We start from the raw sequence: 22,599 nt of genomic DNA on the forward strand, positions 1-22,599 counted from the left end.
GGCTCGGCCATGAGCCGAGCCACCCCAAGGTGGCTAGGCACAGTGTCGGCCACCCCGAGGTGGCCGACAGTGGCCCGAGGTGGCCGACAGTGGCCAGAGGGGGCCGACAATTCTCTTTTTGCAGCCACTGTCCTGAGAGCCTATAAATAGGCCTAGAGATGTTCATTTTCGGAGGTCGAACTTTCAAGAGCCGAAACTCTGCCGGATTGAAGAGTGAACTCGGAGTTTTGAAGACTTGAAGACTTGGACGTACAGATCTGATCCTCGGCGACCATCCACGTCAGAAAAGGCAGGATCTCGAGAGGAAGAAAGAACAGATCTGAGATCTACACGAGGCTACACTCCAGATCTAAGCTTGGTCTTAGATCTCGAGATCCGAGCGATTATTCCCTTGGTGGACTAATCCCTCCCGGCTATTATTCCCTTCGTGGAATAATACCCGTATAATCGTGTAGATCCGACCGGATCTAGATCGCGCGGTGGTCCACGGATTAACCTCGGCGCAGGCAAAGAACCCACCAAAGCGAGCGACCGCAAAACAGGAGCTCGTGATTTGTTCATAGAAGGAAAGTTGTAATTTTTCTTTATTTTCTTTGATTTAGTTGTAACCGGATCTATAAAAGACCGGATCTTTGTAATCCAAGATGACAATTATTTCAATGAAAAAGACAACAGTTTTCCCCGCGAACAATCCCTTCGTGGAATAATACCCGTCAAATCGTGTAGATCCGACCAGATCTAGATCGCGTGGTGGTCCACGGATTAACCCCGGCGTTGGCAAAGAACCCACAAAAGCGAGTGACCGCAAAACAGGAGCTCGCGATTTGTTCACAAGGAGAAAGTTGTATTTTTTTTATTTTCTTTGATTTCGTTGTAACCGGATCTAAAAAAGACCGGATCTTTTGTAACCACAAAAAGTTGTTATTTTGAGATCACAATGACATCAATGAAGAAAACGATTTTCCCCGCGAACAATACCAAGAAGAACACAAATTAAATAAAGGGAAGGATCTCTGTCGACCCTCTCTCTTTTGTAAATTGAGAAATCGATCGAGAAGATTTATAATTTCTTTTTTAAGTCTGTTAGAGAGGAATTGTATCGAGAGAATTGTAATTAATTCTTTTTCTGAGTCTGTCAGAGAGAATAATACAAATTCGTTTTCTCATTTCTTCTTCAATTTTCCCACCAAACAAAAGATGGTGACTCCGCTGGGGACTAGCTTCACTAACGAAGAAGTGGTGACACAATAGAACATCAAGCTCGCTAGAACGACCGTCAAAACTCTTATTGTCGAGTTCGATCAAGCCAAATAAGAAGAGTTCCTCCTCTCCGGATCCCTTAGCCTCAAGGCTATGTGCAAGATCTGCAAAGTCTCTAAGGAGACTAAAGCTCCAACTATTGCTCCTATACCGAAGGAATCCCTCTCCTTTAGACAAGATTGCTCGAACAGCCCCACCTCCAAAGGAGTGGGCTCAACTTATGCCAAACTCGTCACTCGAGTCGAGGAATCTATACCCGCGCCAAATCAATGAGTAACGGGTCACAGGAGGCCTATTGAGGTGGCAAATCTGATCAACACAGATGGTGACATCACTACAAAGGCTTTGAAGCAGGCCAAGAAGAATGCCGCTCGGTGAAGGAGGAGATCCCTATGACGAGCATATCTCCGAGAATGCCGATCCTCAAGTCAACACGAGCTTCGTGTTTGTGAGCCTAAATATGACCCTGTGCTTTGCGTTTCTGCTTCAGAATGCAAGCCTTGCGTTTATGAGCCCAAACATAGGCTCTGTGTGAATAAGACTGAACACAACCCTCAGTGACGCACGTTATAAAATCAAAACGTAGCTTTCAGAGGCATGTTCCACGAACTTAACGTAACTTTCAGGAATACGTTCTAGAACCAAAATGCATCTCTCAGTAATGCATTCCAGAACCAAAACGTAACTCTCAGGAGTACGTTCTAAAACCAAAATGCAGATCTCAAGACTGCGTTTCACTAGAAAAACATAGATCTCAGGACTGCGAGACCCCCAAATACTCTACGTAGCGCGATTAGATTGAGGGGCGGATATAAGAAGTCTATGGATTCAAGGCATCTCAATCAGATCCATGTTCACCAAGAGCCAGTCTTGTCCAATTATGGACTGGGAGTTCCAATTCAAACCTCATGGTCAGCGAGTAACTCTTCTCGAGTTTCTGCAACAGATTTGAGAGAGTTCATATCTAGAGAAAGGCCGATACAACAAGTTGCTTGTTCATGCCAATACAAACGACTGATTTTTGTGATTCTCTCGGGATGCCAGTGCTGCTCATGCACAGCCAATTCGTCGATGCTAAACCAACCAACGAACGTTGTTTTGCTCAATAACCGATGATGTTCTCACAAGAAGAAGAATTTTGAGGATGAATACCTTGGAGTCACTTTTAACATGGTCGGTAGAGGGAGATCATCAGTCCCTAGTTCCAATGAGTCAGAGAAAGATCAGTCTCCTAGCTTGAAAGACCTCCTGAATAGGTCAGACTCAAACGGGAGTCGTTCCTCCGGTTAACTATCGAAGATTAGCTAAAGGAACTAATTCCGAGGATGAACACTCAGTCATTATGGAGTCCCTATCATCAAGCTCTTTCTTTGGACATGGGAGCTTCGCCCACATGGCAAAAAATTTTGAAGACCTCTCAAAGAGAGTTGATGAGTAGGAGGCTATGCTCAAATCACAGCAGGAGATCCTCAATGAACTCCTGGCCCTAATGACTCAAATCATCGCAGACACGACCAAATCTCAGAAGGCAGATTCGCCACCTAGGCAAGAACCCCACAACTTCAAATCTTCCTCTAAAGATGGAAGAGAGACTACAAACGAGCAGGATTTCCAGTCTGCCAAAATGGAAGAATTGGAAGCACGCCTCAATGCCATTGCTAACAGAAGTGAGCTTAAAGACGAGGGAGTTACTAGGACCTATCCTGCCAAATTGGATGCAACCCCTTATCCTCTAAAGTTTAAAGTCCCGACGCTATAAAATTTTGATGGCACGAGATCACCGAATTAACATATCTATCATTTCAAGTCACAGACTGGGAATGTGATATCAAACAATGCCATACTAGCTCGATTGTTTATTGGCAACCTAAAGGGAGTTACCTTTAAATGGTTTAGGAAACTGTCTGCCAGATGTATCCAAAAGTGGGCGGATCTAGAGATACTCTTCCTGTCAAGATTCTTTGAAGATGATACAGAAGTCTCCATCCATTCCCTTCTCGCCACTAAGCAAAAGAAGAGGGAGCTCGTCAAATCCTTTGTCAAGAGGTTCTGAAGCATGACTCTTCGATGTTTGTTAGGTATGACACAGTCTATCTTAGTGGAGACCTATCGACACAACTTGCAGACCAACCTTCTAACACAAATGAATGTTACAAAATTGTCATGTCCCGCTTCCCAAAATACCCGGGAATCAGAATGTGAACAAGCCTGCGACGTATTAGATTAAGAAGAAATATACTCTATCATTTTTTTTCTTTCTTCTCAATCCAATACGCTAAGCGTCTAGAAATAAATACAATGCGAAGTCACAGGACCCCGATCACAATCAGCAAAAATATAATAGACAAACTCAAAATAAAATAATACATATCACAAATGAATATCATTCAAGACATAATAATACGGGTTAAACATGCCCTCATACAAAATTAAACAAATGAATACTGGAGAATATAAAATACAATGATCAAGCAGAAAAGGAAAGGCTACAAAAGAAACTATGATCATCAACTAAGAAGAGGTATTGAACTTCGACCTATTCTTCAACTCTATCTGTAAGACACTCCTGCTGAGAATCCTCTGGCTCCTAATGTTCTCCCAGTTGAACCTGTTCTTGCTCTAAGTCTGACGTACACCAGAGAAAACAGGTGTACGTCAGCGTGCATAGCACACGGCAAGACCCCACAACAAATAGAACAATGAAAACCAAGCGAAAACGATATGATAACAGAATGACAAAAGAAACGTACAACTAGAAATCCACAAATCAACATGAAAATCTACTACTAAAACATGATAACATAAATCTAACTACATATGATAACCGGGTCAAGTACTAGTCATCCAATCACTCACTGGTCCACATCTCAAATAAAGTCAATGCTCATATCAACGGATAACTGACTGTTCAAAAATCTCCTATGTGCATCCAATCCCGCTACACATGTGGCCAGAGGACTACACGTAAACTGTTTTCTGGCTGGTCAGAACTCAAGCAAAACTCGGGTGACGAATCAAATTCCCACTGACTAAAGTGATGTACACACTTCACTTTAGCCCTACAAACCAACCCTAGTGGCGACACCAACCACTGGCGCGAGCCTGGAAGATACATCAACAGTCACATCCGAACACATGAACATGGACTTCCCCATCCTAACTCTCTTGTATTTTCTAAATCAACCATAATCCTCATTGAAACTCGGGTTCACCACCTAGACTCAGTCAACGCACACACACGTGTTACTAAGTCTTGTTCATGACGCACAAGGCCACTAAGTCATGAACTACTAATGGTTCTCAATCACAATAAATAATAACAAAAACAATTTATCATGTACAATAATATATTGGAAATCAGGTGTGACGCCCCTGGGTTCACACAAGGCTGCAGTCCGAGGTGAAATCAGAAATGTCAAACCTGCCATGCACCACACCGTGCAATAACATGTTTCACCATCACAATTTCTATCTCACTAGTAGAATCAACAACAGGTGTAGTACAAAGCAAGTAAAAGGTTATACGAGAATCAACTGATGAAGTAATAGAGATCAAATTAATATCTCGTCATCTAATATACTGGAATACAAACAAATGTCTGAAGTAAATGAACTGGAGTTCTCAACAAGTCTTAAAATACAAAATGTCTGACAAGAGGAAATAAGGCACACTGCCTTTACAACTTCTAGAATAAGACTCTCACAAGTCTACACAAAAATCTACAGTGGAGCTCAAAAGAAAATATAACCAAAAGACGGCTGAAGCTAAAGTACAACGCTATCAACCTGCGACTCTCCGGGCTCCTGGCTCGTTACCTGAAAGGGGGAGGGACAACGAGCGTCAAAGCGCTAGCGAGCAACACCGCAACCAACCCCAAAGGGATAGGGCTCGTTGTATAAGAAAATACAGTTAATACATAATAATATAAAATCACTTATGCTAACAATAGTGGGTTTTAGTACTTAGGGAATTACAATCCGAGCATAGGTACGTCGAGCGAAATAATCCAAACAAGGAAACCCTCATGTATATACCTTGTATTTCAAATTGTAAATCCCTAAACACTAAACCCGAGGTTTAGCATAAGAAAACAATAAAGGAAAAGAAAACAGAACCTATCTCTACCGATACAATTGAAACATGTCAAGACTACAATAAATGTCATGTCCAGCCTAGGTAGAAATCATGTCCCAGACTCAATATGATATGTCGTGTACCCAACTTGGTTGAATAACGTGCTCAAGGTTTAGCAAAATAAAAAAAAACATGTTTGAAATGGATTATAGTCCAACACGAGGACTCTAATGGATTATAGTCCAACACGAGGACTTGTAATGGATTATAGTCCAACACGAGGACTGTGCATGGAAGGATATACACGTCTTATTCTTGTAAGTGCCCTGCTATGATGATCTAAGCCTATGCCACAATTGTCATCTTACAGGTACAGGGAAAAGTCAAGATCACTGCAATTAAATATCCAATAAGCAAGGCAACACCCCAAGTTCAAGAATAGTAGGGATAGACTTTATGAGTCGACTCATGACAGTCATGGGTCGACTCAACCTGATGAGTCGACTCATGACTATCATGAGTCGACTCACGGGCTGATAACTTGATATTTCACAACTGCAACTCGTCCATCTCGTTCTATACTCCCACTAAACTGATCTTCACCTCCATAACTATCAATTCTAGACTATAGGGCAGTGATAAATTCATATGTAGCATGAGAAACGAACACTAGCATGTTAGACCTAACTTTTAACACCTAAACATGAGAGAAAGCATTTAATCAAAAGTAAAACTCATCTTTTATTTCTTTAAATAAAATTCTAGATCTGGGTTTTCATCAAAAGCTTGTTTGTGGGGATTCAAAATCCAAAATACATGATTTCTAGCATTTACCCTAACAAGGATATTGATTTATACTAGAAAAATAAGTCTTAGGCTCAATAAAACTTATGGAAAACAGTTATAAATTATTAAAAACATGGGAGAAGGGTTGGGCGAGATGTTACTCGCCTTAGAAGTGATGATGAACAATCCCCTTCGCTGCAACCCAAAAGAAACTGCCAAAAAATCCCTTGAAACGTCCCAAAATCACCAAGAACGCCTAGGGTTTTAGAGAGGAGAGAGAGTTAGGGTTTCTTTGGAGAACTGATGAAAATGAAGTGTTTTCGGGTAGAGGGGAATATATACGAGTGGATAAAACCTGACCCGAAACCCAACAGACCCGACCCAGAAAAACCAGAAAGACCCCGATGAGTCGACTCATGACAGTCATGGGTCGACTCATGACTCAGAAACTGCATACTATGACTCTGCTGCATATGATTGAAATCTAGCACACTCAACCTCATTACTGACGTACATATACATACTCAAAAATCTACGGGGTCTTACATTCTTCCCCCCTTAAAAGAATTTCGTCCTCGAAATTCAGGAAATCACATCTAACTCATAAAGATATTTGAAAACATGACAAGGGTCTAATCTAACCCGCAAACATATACATTTCGCAGTAATGAATGCTAGTTAGCACATAGCGACATTCATACTTAACGATCTAAAATGATAATATTCTTACTTAACCCCAAATCTAACGGAACTAGTACGTCGGGCGAAAAATCTAAACAAGGAACCCCCCATATATATACCATGTGTTCCGTAAGGTTAAGAATTAAGTAAAAATACCCTCATTCTAGGGTTAAATATAAGTATCAACATATATAGATATAAATATACAAGTAAGAAGTCATATAATAAATATTTTAATTAGTTTTACCTTCTCGAACAAGTGTGGGTAGTCGCATCGCTTGTCCTCTTCACGCTCCCAAGAAGCTTCCTCAACTCCACTTCTGTTCCATTGAACTTTCACCAATGGAATCACCTTGTTCCTGAGTCTCTTGACTTCTCTAGCAAGAATACGAACCGAAATCTCAATAGTAGTCAAATCATCCTGAAGCTCGATCTCCGGTGCATCCAATACTCGCTGCTGCTCCTCATCATGCAAGTGCTTCTTAAGCATAGAAATATGGAACACGTTGTGTATACTAGACATCGATGCTGGAAGATCTAGTCTGTATGACACAGCTCCAATGCGCTCTAGGATCTGAAAAGGCCCAATATATCTCGGTGCAAGCTTCCCTCGCCTACCGAATCGCTGTACGCCTTTCATAGGCGATACCTTAAGCATAACCAAATCTCCAACCTGAAACTCTAGAGGTCTTTGCCTCTTATCTGCATAGCTCTTCTGCCGACTCTGAGCGGCTAAAATCCGCTCCCTAATCAAAGCTACCTTCTCAGTGGTCTGCCTCACTAGCTCGGGCCCAAGCATCAAGCTATCCTCCGGCTTGGCCCAACATATCGGTGATCTACAAGGTCTCCCATACAATGCTTTATACGGGGCCATACCGATCGTCGCTTGATAACTATTGTTATAAGCGAACTCTACCAGTGGAATATGTTCCTCCCAACTACCTTGGAAGTCAATGACACATGCCTGCAACATGTCCTCCAACACCTGATTCACCCTCTCCGTCTGGCCATCCGTCTGGGGGTGAAATACACTGCTATAAGATAGCGTGCTGCCAAATGAGTCCTGAAAACTCCTCCAAAAATGTGAAGTGAAAACCGATCCTCGATCTGACACGATCGTGTCCGGTACTCCGTGAAGTTGAACTATCTCCCGAATGAAGATCCTCGCATAAGTCTCGGCTGTATAAGTGGTCCTCACCGGAATAAAATGTGCTGACTTCGTCAACCAGTCCACTATCACCCAAACTGAATCATTCCCCTTCTTCGACTTCGGCAATCCCACAATAAAATCCATAGAAATATCAGCCCACTTCCACTCCGGAATAGGCAAAGGCTGCAGTGTCCCTGCCGGTCTCTGATGCTCTGCCTTCACCTGCTGACAGGTAAAACATCTAGCCACATAGTCTGCAATCTCTCTCCGCATACCACTCCACCAGAAACACCTCTTCAGGTCTTTGTATAAAATCAAACTGGCTAAGGGTAAGAAGATCTCTATACAATGAACACCTCAAAGCTGTAACCCGATGTTGACGCTTCCTACTCAAAGCATCTGCTACGACGTTCGCCTTCCCTGGATGATACTGAATCGCGAACTCGTAGTCCTTGATAAACTCAATCCACCTCCTCTGTCTCTGGTTAAGTTCCTTCTGGGAAAAGAGGTACTTCAGACTCTGATGGTCTGTAAACAACTCAAACTGCACTCCATATAAGTAGTGCCTCCATGACTTCAGTGCAAATACCACTGCTGCCAACTCCAAATCATGAGTGGGATAGTTCTGCTCATGCACCCTCAACTTCTGTGAGATATAAGCAACTACCCTCTGAGTCTGCATCAATACACCTCCTAAGCCTGCCAACGATGCATCTGTATATATGACGAATGTCCTGTCGCTGCTCAGAATGGTCAAAACCGGCGCTGTAGTCAACTTAGCCTTCAGAACATCAAAGGCCTTCTGGCACTCCATGCTCCATATAAACTGTACACCTTTCCTCGTAAGGTGTGTAATCGGTGCCGAAATCTTCGAGAAGTCCTGAATGAACTTCCTATAATATCCAGCTAAGCCTAAAAAGCTGCGAATCTCTGTCACCGTCTTCGGTAGCTCCCAATCAAGAACTGCCATGACCTTAGCCGGGTCCACCGCTATACCCTCTCGACTGATAACATAGCCAAGAAATCTGACCTCTGAAAGCCAAAACTCGCACTTGCTGAACTTAGCATACAGCTGATGCTCCTGAAGAGTCCTCAATGCTATCCGTAGATGCTCCTCATGATCCGCCTCCGACCTCGAGTAAATGAGAATATCATCGATGAAAACGATCACAAACTGATCTAAGAAGGGACGGAACACCCGGTTCATCAAGTCCATGAATACCGCGGGTGCATTGGTGAAAGATCCATAGCGCGTGAGGAAAGCGGTCTTGGGGATATCCATCTCCCGAACCCGCAACTAATGATAGCCAGAACGAAGATCAATCTTCGAGAAAAATCACGTTCCCTGCAACTGGTCGAACAAGTCATCAATCCTAGGCAGTGGGTACCTATTCCGGATAGTGACCTTGTTCAACTCCCGATAATCTATACATAATATCATACTGCCGTCCTTCTTCTTCACGAAGAGGACTGGCGCGCCCCACGGAGAATGACTCCGACGAATAAAACCATGAGCTAACAACTCGTCCAACTGGGTCTGAAGCTCTCTCATCTTAGCTGGCGCCATGCGATAGGGTGCGCGGGATATCGGGGCTGTGCCCGGCTGCAACTCAATACAAAACTCAACCTCTCTCACAAGAGGTAACCCAGGTACGTTCTGAAAGACATCCTGATAATCCGAGACAACTCGAGTCTCTAACAAATCAGAATTCTGATCCCGCAGCATCACCTCATCGATGAACGCCAGAAATGACTCCGCAAAGCGATTGCCCTGAGAAGTGGCCACAATCATCTCGGACCCATCGGACGCTCGCAACCTGACTGTCTCCGTAAAACAGTCAATACTAATATGGTAGGACGATAACCAATCCATACCAAGAATGACATCAAACTCGGACATATGCAAAACTATCAGATCGACTATAAACTCCGACTCGTCTAAACTGATGGTACACCTCCTACAAACGCTCTCCAGAAGCGATACCTCACCTAAAGGGGTGGAAACTGATAAAGGGGTGTCTAGAGGCTGAGCTACGAGTTGGAGTCTAGCCATAAATGCATGCGAGATAAAAGAATGCGAAGCTCCCGAATTGAAAAGAATACGGGCGAAAACAGAATTCACAAGGAACGTACCCTCCACAACTGCCCCGCTAGCACCGTGATCACGAGGAACCACTGCATATACCCTGCCCATAGCTGAAGACTGGTCTGCTGATGGTGCTGGAGAATATGGGATAATCTATCCCTGGGGAACATCCTGAACTGCCTGAATCTGTCCTTCAGTCCTCTGAGCTGCTGGCGGTGCCTCAAGCCTGTTCTGCTGGCCCTGACCTCTACCCTGCTGGCGCTACTGCTGCTGCTGGTTCGGACCTTTGCCCTGCTGGGCTCCCGCTGGTGCACTACGACACTCTGATGCCCTATGTCCGACCTTGTGACAGTTAAAACAGGATCCCTGGAACTTGCGCTGCTGATGCGCTCTCTGCTCCTGCTGGGGTCCCCTTTTATAAGGGCCCTGATGCTACTGCTGATGTCCAGAAAAACCTCTTTTGTTCTTGCCCTTGTCCCCACTCTGTCCGGTCTTGGCCTTCCCTTCCTTGTCTTTCTGGAACATAGAAGTCTCAATCTCCTGAGAAGTGGCAGCCTCAGCTACCTCCCTGACTGAATAAAATCTCCTCGACACGAGGTACCGTCGGAGATTAGGGCGAAGCCCAGCCAAGAACATCTGAGCCTGACGCTCTCCTGTCTGCCACATGCCTGTGAAATGTAACAGCTCCATGAACCGGCTCTCAAAATCAGCCACTGACATGTCCCCCTGAGTCAATCGGGACAACTCAAGCTCCTTCCCAGTCCGTGCTGCTGAAGAAACGTACTGACCATCGAAGAAGTAGATAAAGTCCTCCCATGTGAGAGTCATCCTCTGATCTGGAGTAAACTGGAGTCGATACCATCTCCCGGCATCTCCCTTCAGGCTATAAGATGCCAATCTCTGCTTCTGTACCGGGTCCACACTGAGTATAATAGCTGCAGGCGTGGCCTCCGGGGGTCTCTCTCTAACAGGAACGGCAGGTATCCCCTGCTGCTGAGCTACCGGTGGTGGTGGTGTTCGTGGTGCTATATGGGTCGTCACCAACTCCTCAATAGCTGTCATCCGGGCAATGAGAGGTGCCATGATGTCCACCAAATACTGGGGAGCCTGCTGCTGCTCGGGTGGAGCCTGCTGAGGCTCGGACTGAGCTGGCTGCTGCTCTGATGGAGTCTGTTGTGACTCTGCCTGGGTAGCTCTCCTGGTACGAGGTCTACCACGCCCTGCCATCTCTCTGATCATAAGAAAATAAGAGTTTATGAGCCAAAAATAGACTTCTATAAATAGCGTATCATAATACAATCTTCACAACATATTGTATTTGCACAAATACTTTAAACTTATACAAAAATAGTTGTCATAAAATTTTTTTTTCTCAAATTTTGATATATACGCATCTATCGTCCTCACTCATACTAGGAAATCCTTACGGACTCTATACGGGAATCCTAGGAAACTCTATCCTAGCTCCACGACTCGACACAGGATGATCCTAAGGATACTGGAACTAGAGCTCTGATACCAACTGTGACGCCCCTGGGTTCACACAAGGCTGTAGTCCGAGGTGAAACCAGAAATGTCAAACCTACCATGCACCACACCGTGCAATAACATGTTTCACCATCATAATTTCTATCTCTCTAGTGGAATCAACAACAGGTGTAGTACAAAGCAAGTAAAAGGTTATACGAGAATCAACTGATGAAGTAATAGAGATCAAATTAATATCTCGTCATCTAATAAACTGGAATACAAATAAATGTCTGAAGTAAATGAACTGGAGTTCTCAACAAGTCTCAAAATACAAAATGTCTGACAAGAGGAAATAAGGCACACTGCCTTTACAACTTCTAGAATAAGACTCTCACAAGTCTACACAAAAATCTACAGTGGAGCTCAAAAGAAAATATGACCAAAAGACGGCTGAAGCTAAAGTACATCGCCATCAACCTGCAACTCTCCGGGCTCCTGGCTCGTTACCTGAAAGGGGGAGGGACAACGAGCGTCAAAGCGCTAGCGAGCAACACCGCAACCAACCCCAACGGATAGGGCTCGTTGTATAAGAAAAATACAGTTAATACATAATAATATAATATCACTTATGCTAACAATAGTGGGTTTTAGTACTTAGGGAATTACAATCCGAGCATAGGTACGTCGAGCGAAATAATCCAAATAAGGAAACCCTCATGTATATACCTTGTATTTCAAATTGCAAATCCCTAAACACTAAACCCGAGGTTTAGCATAAGAAAACAATAAAGGAAAAGAAAACAGAACCCATTTCTACCGATACAATTGAAACATGTCAAGACTACAATAAATGTCATGTCCAGCCTAGGTAGCAATCATGTCCCAGACTCAATATGATATGTCGTGTACCCAACTTGGTTGAATAACGTGCTCAAGGTTTAGCAAAATAAAAAAAAACATGTTTGAAATGGATTATAGTCCAACACGAGGACTCTAATGGATTATAGTCCAACACGAGGACTTGTAATGGATTATAGTCCAACACGAGGACTGTGCATAGAAGGATATACACGTCTTATTCCTGTAAGTGCCCTGCTATGATGATCTAAGCCTATGCCACAATTGTCATCTTACAGGTACAGGGAAAAGTCAAGATCACTGCAATTAAATATCCAATAAGCAAGGCAACACCCCAAGTTCAAGAATAGTAGACAATATCCTCGAACATATATATATATATATCTATATACATTGTATATATGATCATTTATAGGTATACAGCAGATGATTAAACAGCAACACAAACGAAACTGGAAAATACTGTGATGAGTCGACTCGTGCTCATTTATGGGTCGACTCAGCAGAACACAAATGAATAACAGGGATAGACTTTATGAGTCGACTCATGACAGTCATGGGTCGACTCAACCTGATGAGTCGACTCATGACTGTCATGAGTCGACTCACGGGCTGATAACTGGATATTTCACAACTGCAACTCGTCCATCTCGTTCTATACTCCCACTAAACTGATCTTCACCTCCATAACTATCAATTCTAGACTATAGGGCAATGATAAATTCATATGTAGCATGAGAAACGAACACTAGCATGTTAGATCTAACTTTTAACACCTAAACATGAGAGAAAGCATTTAATCAAAAGTAAAACTCATCTTTTATTTCTTTAAATAAAATTCCAGATCTGGGTTTTCATCAAAAGCTTGTTGGTGGGGATTCAAAATCCGAAATACATGATTTCTAGCATTTACCCTAACAAGGATATTGATTTATACTAGAAAAATAAGTCTTAGGCTCAATAAAACTTATGGAAAACAGTTATAAATTATTAAAAACATGGGAGAAGGGTTGGGCGAGATGTTACTCGCCTTAGAAGTGATGATGAACAATCCCCTTCGCTGCAACCCAAAAGAAACTGTAGAAAAATCCCTTGAAACGTCCCAAAATCACCAAGAACGCCTAGGGTTTTAGAGAGGAGAGAGAGAGAGTCTAGGGTTTCTGGGGAGAACTGATGAAAATGAAGTGTTTTCGGGTAGAGGGGAATATATACGAGTGGATAAAACCCGACCCGAAACCCAACAGACCCGACCCAAAAAAACCAGAAAGACGCCGATGAGTCGACTCATGACTCATGGGTCGACTCATAATATGATGAGTCGACTCAACAGAGACTAAATGACAACAGGACTCGATTTCGTGAGTCGACTCATGATAGTCATGGGTCGACTCATAGACTAGAAACTGCATACTATGACTCTGCTGCATATGATTGAAATCTAGCACACTCAACCTCATTACTGACGTACATATACATACTCAAAAATCTACGGGGTCTTACATCAGGTAATTGAAATTAAGAGTCATAAATTTATGAACAACCAACTATGTAATTCAGGAAAATAATTTATTTTAAATTATTGTAATCTTCCTAAAATGATTCCTTTCACAAAATAAATTCATTTAAATCATCATAAATATCAAAAATATAATTCTTTTGTCGAAAATAACTTAACAACTCAAAATGACCCCTTTTCCAAAATAAATAATTTAAAATTATCTATTCTAATAATTATTCAAAACCAACCCATTTTCCAATAAATTATTTTCTTATCATAATAATTCTAAAACATCTTAACATAACCATTTTTACACAAAATAAAATTTTCTTTAAATTATTCATCATAATATTATTGTTAAATATTGACCATTAACAAGCCATGCAAATAATAACAATTCACAATCTAATCTATGCAACTAATTAACGGCAGATATAAATAAGAAATGACGAGTCAAGAGGAGCGGAATCTTACCTCTGGGTTCGTCGAACAAATCGACGTTGACGTGCAAGTCCTCAGCGAGCATCAGTGTTACGATGGCGACGGAGTTCATTGGAGGAACTCGGCGATGAAGACTGCAGGCAGATTGGAGGGGGTAGCGGGGTTGGCATTCGTCAGGCAGAGCTCTACGACGAGGAGCTTGGGCTCGGGGTTACAATGAGGAAGGTCGAGGTGGTGCTGCAGGTGGTCGTCGGCGTCTGTCAGGTTGTTACTGCAGGGTGGAGAGTGTGTGGAGGAGGGCTGACGGTAGTGGATCTGTAGAGGAGGAGAGGATGGGGCGGCTGACGGGTGGCACAGCCGAGCGGGGGAAGAGTAGGCGAGGGCGTGTCAAGGGTGGGGCGGGCCATGTCGGTTGTGTCAGCGTGGGCGAACAGAGGGTGGAGGACGAGAGGGTTAGATGCTGCTAGCAGGAGGCGCGCGATTCTAAGCGGTGGCCAGTGGTGGATTGCTAGCTGGTCGGCCGCGTGGTGGTCAGGAGAGGAGGTGTCGGAGCGGTGAGGTGGAGCGTTTCGTTTAGGTGGTGGCGGGCGATTGTTTGGATGAAGAGAGGAGGGAGAGAGAAGAAAAATATTTATATATATATATATATATATATATATATAAAGAATTTTAGGGTTTTGAAAAATTAATTAAAAATAATAATAGTCAAAAAATAAATTAAATAATTATGTGAAAATTATCTACACTTTAAAACATACCAGTTGTAGTATATACAACCGATAATACGCAACAATAGAAATAATACAAGAAATTAAACAATTAAACAAGAATAATTAATAAAAAATATAATTTCTTATATTTAAAATCAAATAATTATGGAATAATTATCTACGCGATAAAACATACCAGTTGTGCTAATACAACTGTTGTTACGCAATAGTAGAAATAATACAATAAATTTTACAAAATAATACGTAATTAATAATACAACGTATTATACCAAATAATACGTAATAATAAAAATATTACAACCTATTATTTAAAATGATATGTAATAGTATCGATAACAAATGGATAAATTCTAGAAATTTTCACTGCACTAAATAAATTTATAATATTTAAATCATTTAAATAAAAATAAAACTTAGAATTTAAATTATAGAAAATTGTAAAAATTTGAGAAAAAATATAAATACTCTTTTAAAAATTATAATTAAATATTTTTAAATACTAAAAAATTATTTTAACTAGTATCAAAATTCATGATCCTTACATTCTACCCCCCTTAAAATAAATTCCACCCTTAAAATTAAAATAAGATATACACGATATCATATAGTAATCTATGAAGCAAAAATAATACATATAATAGCTGATAATAGGAAGTAAAAGCATATCCATAATGGTCATAGATAAAAGACATAAAAATATATGCAACAATCATGTAATTATGTATTCATAATATTTACATAACGAACATAATATCAAAATATACTAATAACCATTATATCATTATACCCATTAGAATAACCAAATATGATACAAAAACTATAAACCCAATATACATAAAGAATAAACATAATACAACATATGAACTATCATGTATTAATATCCAAAACAATAATCAAATATGGACATGAACAGTTAACTAAAATAGTAATGCAAAGACTTTTCTATATGAAAAATTGATAAATAAAACAATTGAAATAATTAATGACTAGACAATAAAATACAATATTAAAGTAAAATATACACAACTTAACAAAAGAAAAACAAATAATAAACACAATAAAATATCTACAATGTGCAAAATCTGTAACTAAGTTGTATAAACTTATAACACTCATTTTACGTCCTAAATAAACTATGAAACTACTGATGAAACGTAAAAGAAATAACTATGTTAACTATAAACAATATAACCCACGTAACACAAATAAACTAATAAATTAATAAAATTAGAGACAACATAAAACATATATACTTGATAAATAACCAAACAATAATGATAACAAAACGCGTACATAAAAGGTAAAATATGATCAAAATTATGTAGTAACACACACAACAAATATGTATTAGTAATATGTACACTACATAAGGTTAATAAAACTAATGCAACATAAAATAAAACAACTACACCATAACGTGACTACTAACAAAAATTATAGCAAAAACATAATAAATACTAAATCATAATAAGTATAGCAATACACAAATTGAAACATGAAAAAAAAAGAGTAAGAGTATACTACATAAAATATAAGACACACCAACTACAAAAATATTATGACTAAATACGTATCCAAAATATAATATATAAAAACACAAAAATCAAAACTAAACAAGCACACACATTGTAACAACCTTTAATAACCCTATACACAAACTATAAAACCATAACACCACACACTCCCACCAAAAAATAACAACTCTTATTCAAATAAAATATAAGAATAAAACGATATTGATATAATATGATCTACGAAAAATACAAAAATAAGAGAACAAAATAGAAGAGTAACACGATGTAAAATAATACAAGTCAAAATAATGAAAAAAACCAATCTAACAAAGAAAAACATAATTGAAGGACTCAATGTATTCAAATAAGTAATGAACAAATTGACAGTATAAAACTCAAAATAAATTAACACATACAAAAATCACAGAATACACTGAAACATAAATGATTACTAACAATACTGACACTCACAAACATACTACTAATTAAAGAAGTATAATATATAAAAACAAAAATTATGAAAGACAAAATAGGTATATAAGCAAATGAAAACATAAGAAGAGCATAATTCTGTATAATAAAAACACCAATGTATTTTAGATAAACATGGTTACACAGTTAATACTAAAAATAATGAATGACTGTAAATCAATAAAAATAACATCGTAAATATAATAATCTACATGAATACACTATAATGAAAAGAGAATAGTAATTATAAAAGAATGAAAAAGTAAAACACAACACAAGTAACGAAAACAATGAATAGAGAATGAACAACAATATTATAAAAGAATGAAAAAGTAAAACACAACACAAGTAACGAAAACAATGAATAGAGAATGAACAACAATAATGGCATAATAAAAGACATAAATATCTAAAAATACCATAAAATAAATACTGAAAAATAACACGCGTATACAAGGTATATTGTTACGATGACAAAACAATACATATCGAAAATGAAGCAAACAACAACAAATATGTAAATACACTATAAACAAACCATGAATAAATATTTTACATACTCACAAATGTTATTTAGAATAATCTTTATATTAATTATAAAAGGATAATAATTAATGTAACAAAATAACTATATAATTAGTAACTCAAATCTAAACTTAGCAATATAAATAATGCCTAAATATCAAAATAAAATACATCACTCTTAGAAATAAAAAAAACCAGTGTGAACATACTAAAATAATCTAACAAGACAAATCTGACTGATAAAAACTATATACTGAAAATATAAAGGATAAGAATATACTACATATGTAGAATATTAAAATCATGAACATATTAATGTATATCACTAAAAATACGAATAATATACAATAATCTAAAACATAAGTAAATAACAGGAGGTATGACAGATAAGCCCACACATACACAATATAGATATGTAAAAGTATATTAAATATAATAAAATAATCTAAATATCAGATGTGATATGCGATGTATATGTGAAATCTAATGACATGATTTTGAACAATCAAAAATGTAAAAGTAATGATATATATTTTTAATAATAAACATATAATATAACACTATGTATGATACATAAAATAATGTAATAAATAATATAAAAATTAATACAATTAATGATATATAAGTCAAATATAGTTGTAAAAATAATAACACATATTATAACGACCGGTATAAGGAAAGGGGAGTTATACCAAGAGAGGGTAATCACGAAGCGATGGGACAAGAACCATGGAAAACTCTGGAGTCAAAGAGTGATAAGATAGGAACGAAACAAAATTTATCAAGAAAATAGGACAAGGGCTCAAAATTAGTCTCACGGATGAATTCATGATATGAGTCTAAATTGTCCATTATATTCTTACTAGTGAGGACTCGGGACCGTGACATGCATGGGCTAGATTTGTTTCGAAGCAGATAGAAACCTGTGAAGGGTTTCTACCTATTTCGGTTGATCGCCGGCACAGTTTGTGCATGTTTACTTTTGTTGTGTGCTTTAATGTGAACGAGCAGTCACCTCGAATATTTGGTGTTAAAAATTATTGTTTATTATGTATCTTCATATGGGAGATGGCTTGTGGACATGAGTTTAGATTTGCACACCGAGACATGTGTAAAATTAGTGTATATGAATCCTTTTCATATATCTCATCGATATTCTACACATTTCATTCAGTCCATGTGTTAGGCAATTATTATGTGCAGTCCATGTGTTGGACATTCATCATATTTAGTCCATATGTTGGACATTCATTATATTCAGTCCATGTGTTGGACATTCATTATATTCAGTCTATGTGTTGGACATTCATCGTTCAGTCCATGTGTTGGACAATTTATGTATGCAGTCCATGTGTTGGGCATCCACTACACCTAGTCTTAGTCCATGTGTTGGACACCTGTTTAAACCTTGAGTATGACACTTATACTTACATAGGCTGCACATGACACTTATGTGGGTTTTAACATGACATGATATTTGAGTTCTGAGATGGGTTAGTCTTCTTTATATTATTGTTCCTGTATTAGATCTTGGGTTTGGTACTTAGGGATTTACAATTTGAGATACAAGGTATATACATGAGGGTTTTCTTGTTTGGATTATTTCGCTCGACGTACTTATGCTCGTGTTGTAATTTCCTAAATACTAAAATCCTCTTATTGTTAGGATCAAAGATTTCATGTATATATGTATTAATTGTATTTTCTATATGCAACGAGCCCTCTCCCTTAGGATTGGTTGTGATGTTGCTCGCTAGCGCTTTGACGCTCGTTGTCCCCTCCCATTTCAGGTAACGAGCCAGGTGCACGGAGAATCGTAGGTTGATGGCGATACTTATTAGCATCCATCTTTTATTTGTAGTTTTATTTTATTTATGGAGCTCCACTATAGACATTTTGTTTAGACATTTTAGAGTTATGTTCTAGAAGTTATAAAGGCTGTGTGTCTTATTTCCTTTTATCAGATATTTTATATTTGAGACTTGTTGAGATCTCTAGAATAGTTATTTTAGAGATTCAATTTATATTTTTGTATGTTGAATGATGAAATATCATTTTTATCTCTATTATTTCATCATATATCTCTTGTATTATCTTTTACTTGCTTTTGTACCTACACCTGTCGTTGACTCTACTAGAGATATAGTAATTATGATGGTGAAATATGTTATTGCACGGTGTGGTGCATGACAGGTTCGACATTCCTGGTTTCACCTCGAACTGCAGCTTTGTGTGAACCCAGGGGCGTCACAACCGCACCCCACGTCAGCCTCCCTTACGCCTCAACCCACGACTAAGTCGACCCACGAACCGATCCCACCACCGCACAATCATCCCCGCCGTCCATCTTACCTCCAGCGCCTCCCCAGTGTCCAGACCCCATCGACCCCGCCTACCACCCAGCTCACACTAGCAGGCTGCCAAAGCCGCCAGATCCTACCGCCATTGCCCAACACCACTCTCCGACACCCCGTCAACGCAGTCCCCTGACAGCCCTTCCCATCACCGCTCCAGCAGCCCTAGCTGACGCCATGCTCCCCTGCACCAGATCCGATCCGCACCGTCGACGTTGATTTGTTCGATGTACCCGAGGCAAGATCCCGTTGATCAGCTTGTCATTCTTTACATTTTAGATCTATTATGAGTTATGTGTATATATTAGTTTGGTAAAATAATAATAATTAAATCATAACAATATGATAAATAGTATTTTTAGAATAATTATTATAAATTTAAAAGAATTTATTTTGACAACGGAATTATTTTAGAGAATTTATAAAAAAATTTAAAGGAATTTATTTTGAGAAAAAGAATTATTTTAGATTTATTATGATGAGAAAAGAAATTATTTTGATAAAGGGGTTGGTTTTAAAGTGTTATGATAATAAATATCTTAAAAGAAATTATTTTTTAAAAAGGATTTATTTTAAATAAATAAGTTTATGATTTTAAAATATTAGATATTGATATAATGATAAATAATTTTAAAAAGAATTAATTTGAAAAAAGATTATTTTTGAATAATTATTATGTGAAATAATTTAAGGAATTTATTTTTGTGAAGGATTATTTTGAAATAATAAATTAATGATTTTTAAAAGATTAGTTTAGAATTAAAAGGATTATTTTGAGTTATTATAATAATAGATATTTTAAAAGATTTCATTATATTATAATATGCGAATGTTAACTGTGTTTGTCACATATTACAATGATACCGACAATTTGACACTCTTGTTTATACACATAGTATTTATCTTGTTTGATACTGTATTTGACCTGAATGACTATGAAAGCTTGTTGCTTTATCACCTAGTTATTATCCAATAAGAGAGACTGTACATGAATACGACTCCTATTAAAAGTATGATTTATAAGCGTGCTTCAAAGCATGGCTATACTCACTCGACATCGATATCCCGATATGAGGAGTCCCGAGTTCCCTTGATATCGATATTCCAGTATGAGGTTTCCTTGACTATTACTATTATAGCATTGACTAGACGATGCACTCTTGATCGAACGTGTTATGGGACACGATTATTTTCATAGTTTTACAAAAGTCGGTCCACGGTAAATCCGTGGCTAGTGCATAATATATCATGTACGGTCACTTAAATTAATCTGACAAACATGAGGTTTATAAAGGAGAATTGGAAGAAGAATATAGCATGTATATAAATGGCCATATACGCTTTCCTGTTTAACATTATCGTGATATCATGAGTTTTATATACATGGGCCAGAGGGTTAATACTTGACTTGAAGGCGGCCCCCGGATAGGTTTACAGGGATCCGATTATATATATAAAAATATTCTTCTCTAATTCAAATAACATGTAAAAAATATATAATATGCTTGGGTGTCTTTTAGAAGACTTTGTTAGTTTTGTAGAGATGTGGACCAGTGAGTTTTTAGGACGGCTAGTAATCGACCCGGTTACCGTATGCAGTTAGCTTTATGTTTATCACGTTTTAGTAGTGAATTTGAACATTGATTTTGTTGGATTTCCAGTTGCACGTTTCTTTATCATTTCTGTTGTTGTATCGTTTTTCGCATTGGGTTTTTGTTCGTTCTTTTTTTGTGGGGTCTTGTTGTGTGCCATGCACGCTAACGTACACCTGTTTTCTCTAGTATACATCAGACATAGAGGAAGGATAGGTCTAGCTTGGAGATGTGCTAGAGCTAGGATATTATCAGCAGGAGTGCCTTGCAGATAGAGTTGAAGAATAGGTCGAAGTTCAGTTATCTATTCTTAGTTGATGGTCCTAGTTGCTTTTGTAGTACTTTTCTTTCCCGTTGAACGATGTATTTTACATTTCTTTAGTTTTTAGTTGTTCAATTTTGTATAAGGGCATGTTTGACCCGAATATTATGTCTTGGTTGATATTAACTTGTGATATGGATATTCTGTTCTGAGTTGTTTATTATATTCTCGCTATCTGCGATCGGGGACCTATGACTTCACATTGTATTTATTTCTTGATGTTTAGCATATTAGGTTGAGGAGAAATGTTTATTTTTATTTATTCTCCTCAATCTAATATGTTGCGGGTTTGTTCACGTTCTGTTTCCAGGGTATTTTGGGAAGCGGGGTGTGATAGGTTTTAGTGGTGGCCCATGCAGGTCACGGTCTCGAGTCTCCACTTGTAAGAATATAATGGATAATTTAGACACATATCATATTTCATCTATGAGACTATTCTTGAGCCCTTATCCTATTTTCTTGATAGATTTCATTTCGTCTCTACCTTATCACTCTTTGACACCGGGGCTTCCCACTGTTAATGTTTTATCGCTTCGCGACTACACGCTCTCTTCCTATAACTCCTATATCCTTGTACCGGTTGTTATTATATGTGTTATTATTTTTACAACTATATTTTCTTTGGTTGACTTATATATCATTGATTGTATTGATTTTTGTATTATTTATTTCATTATTTTATGTATCACACACAGTGTTATATTGTGTGTTTTTCATTAAAAATATATACCATTACTTATATGTTTCTAATTGTTCAACCATGTTATTAAGTGTTTTGCATTGCT

The sequence above is a fragment of the Asparagus officinalis genome, chromosome 6 (genome assembly GCF_001876935.1).
Source record: "Asparagus officinalis chromosome 6, Aspof.V1, whole genome shotgun sequence".
In the NCBI taxonomy this organism is placed as follows: Eukaryota; Viridiplantae; Streptophyta; class Magnoliopsida; order Asparagales; family Asparagaceae; genus Asparagus; species Asparagus officinalis.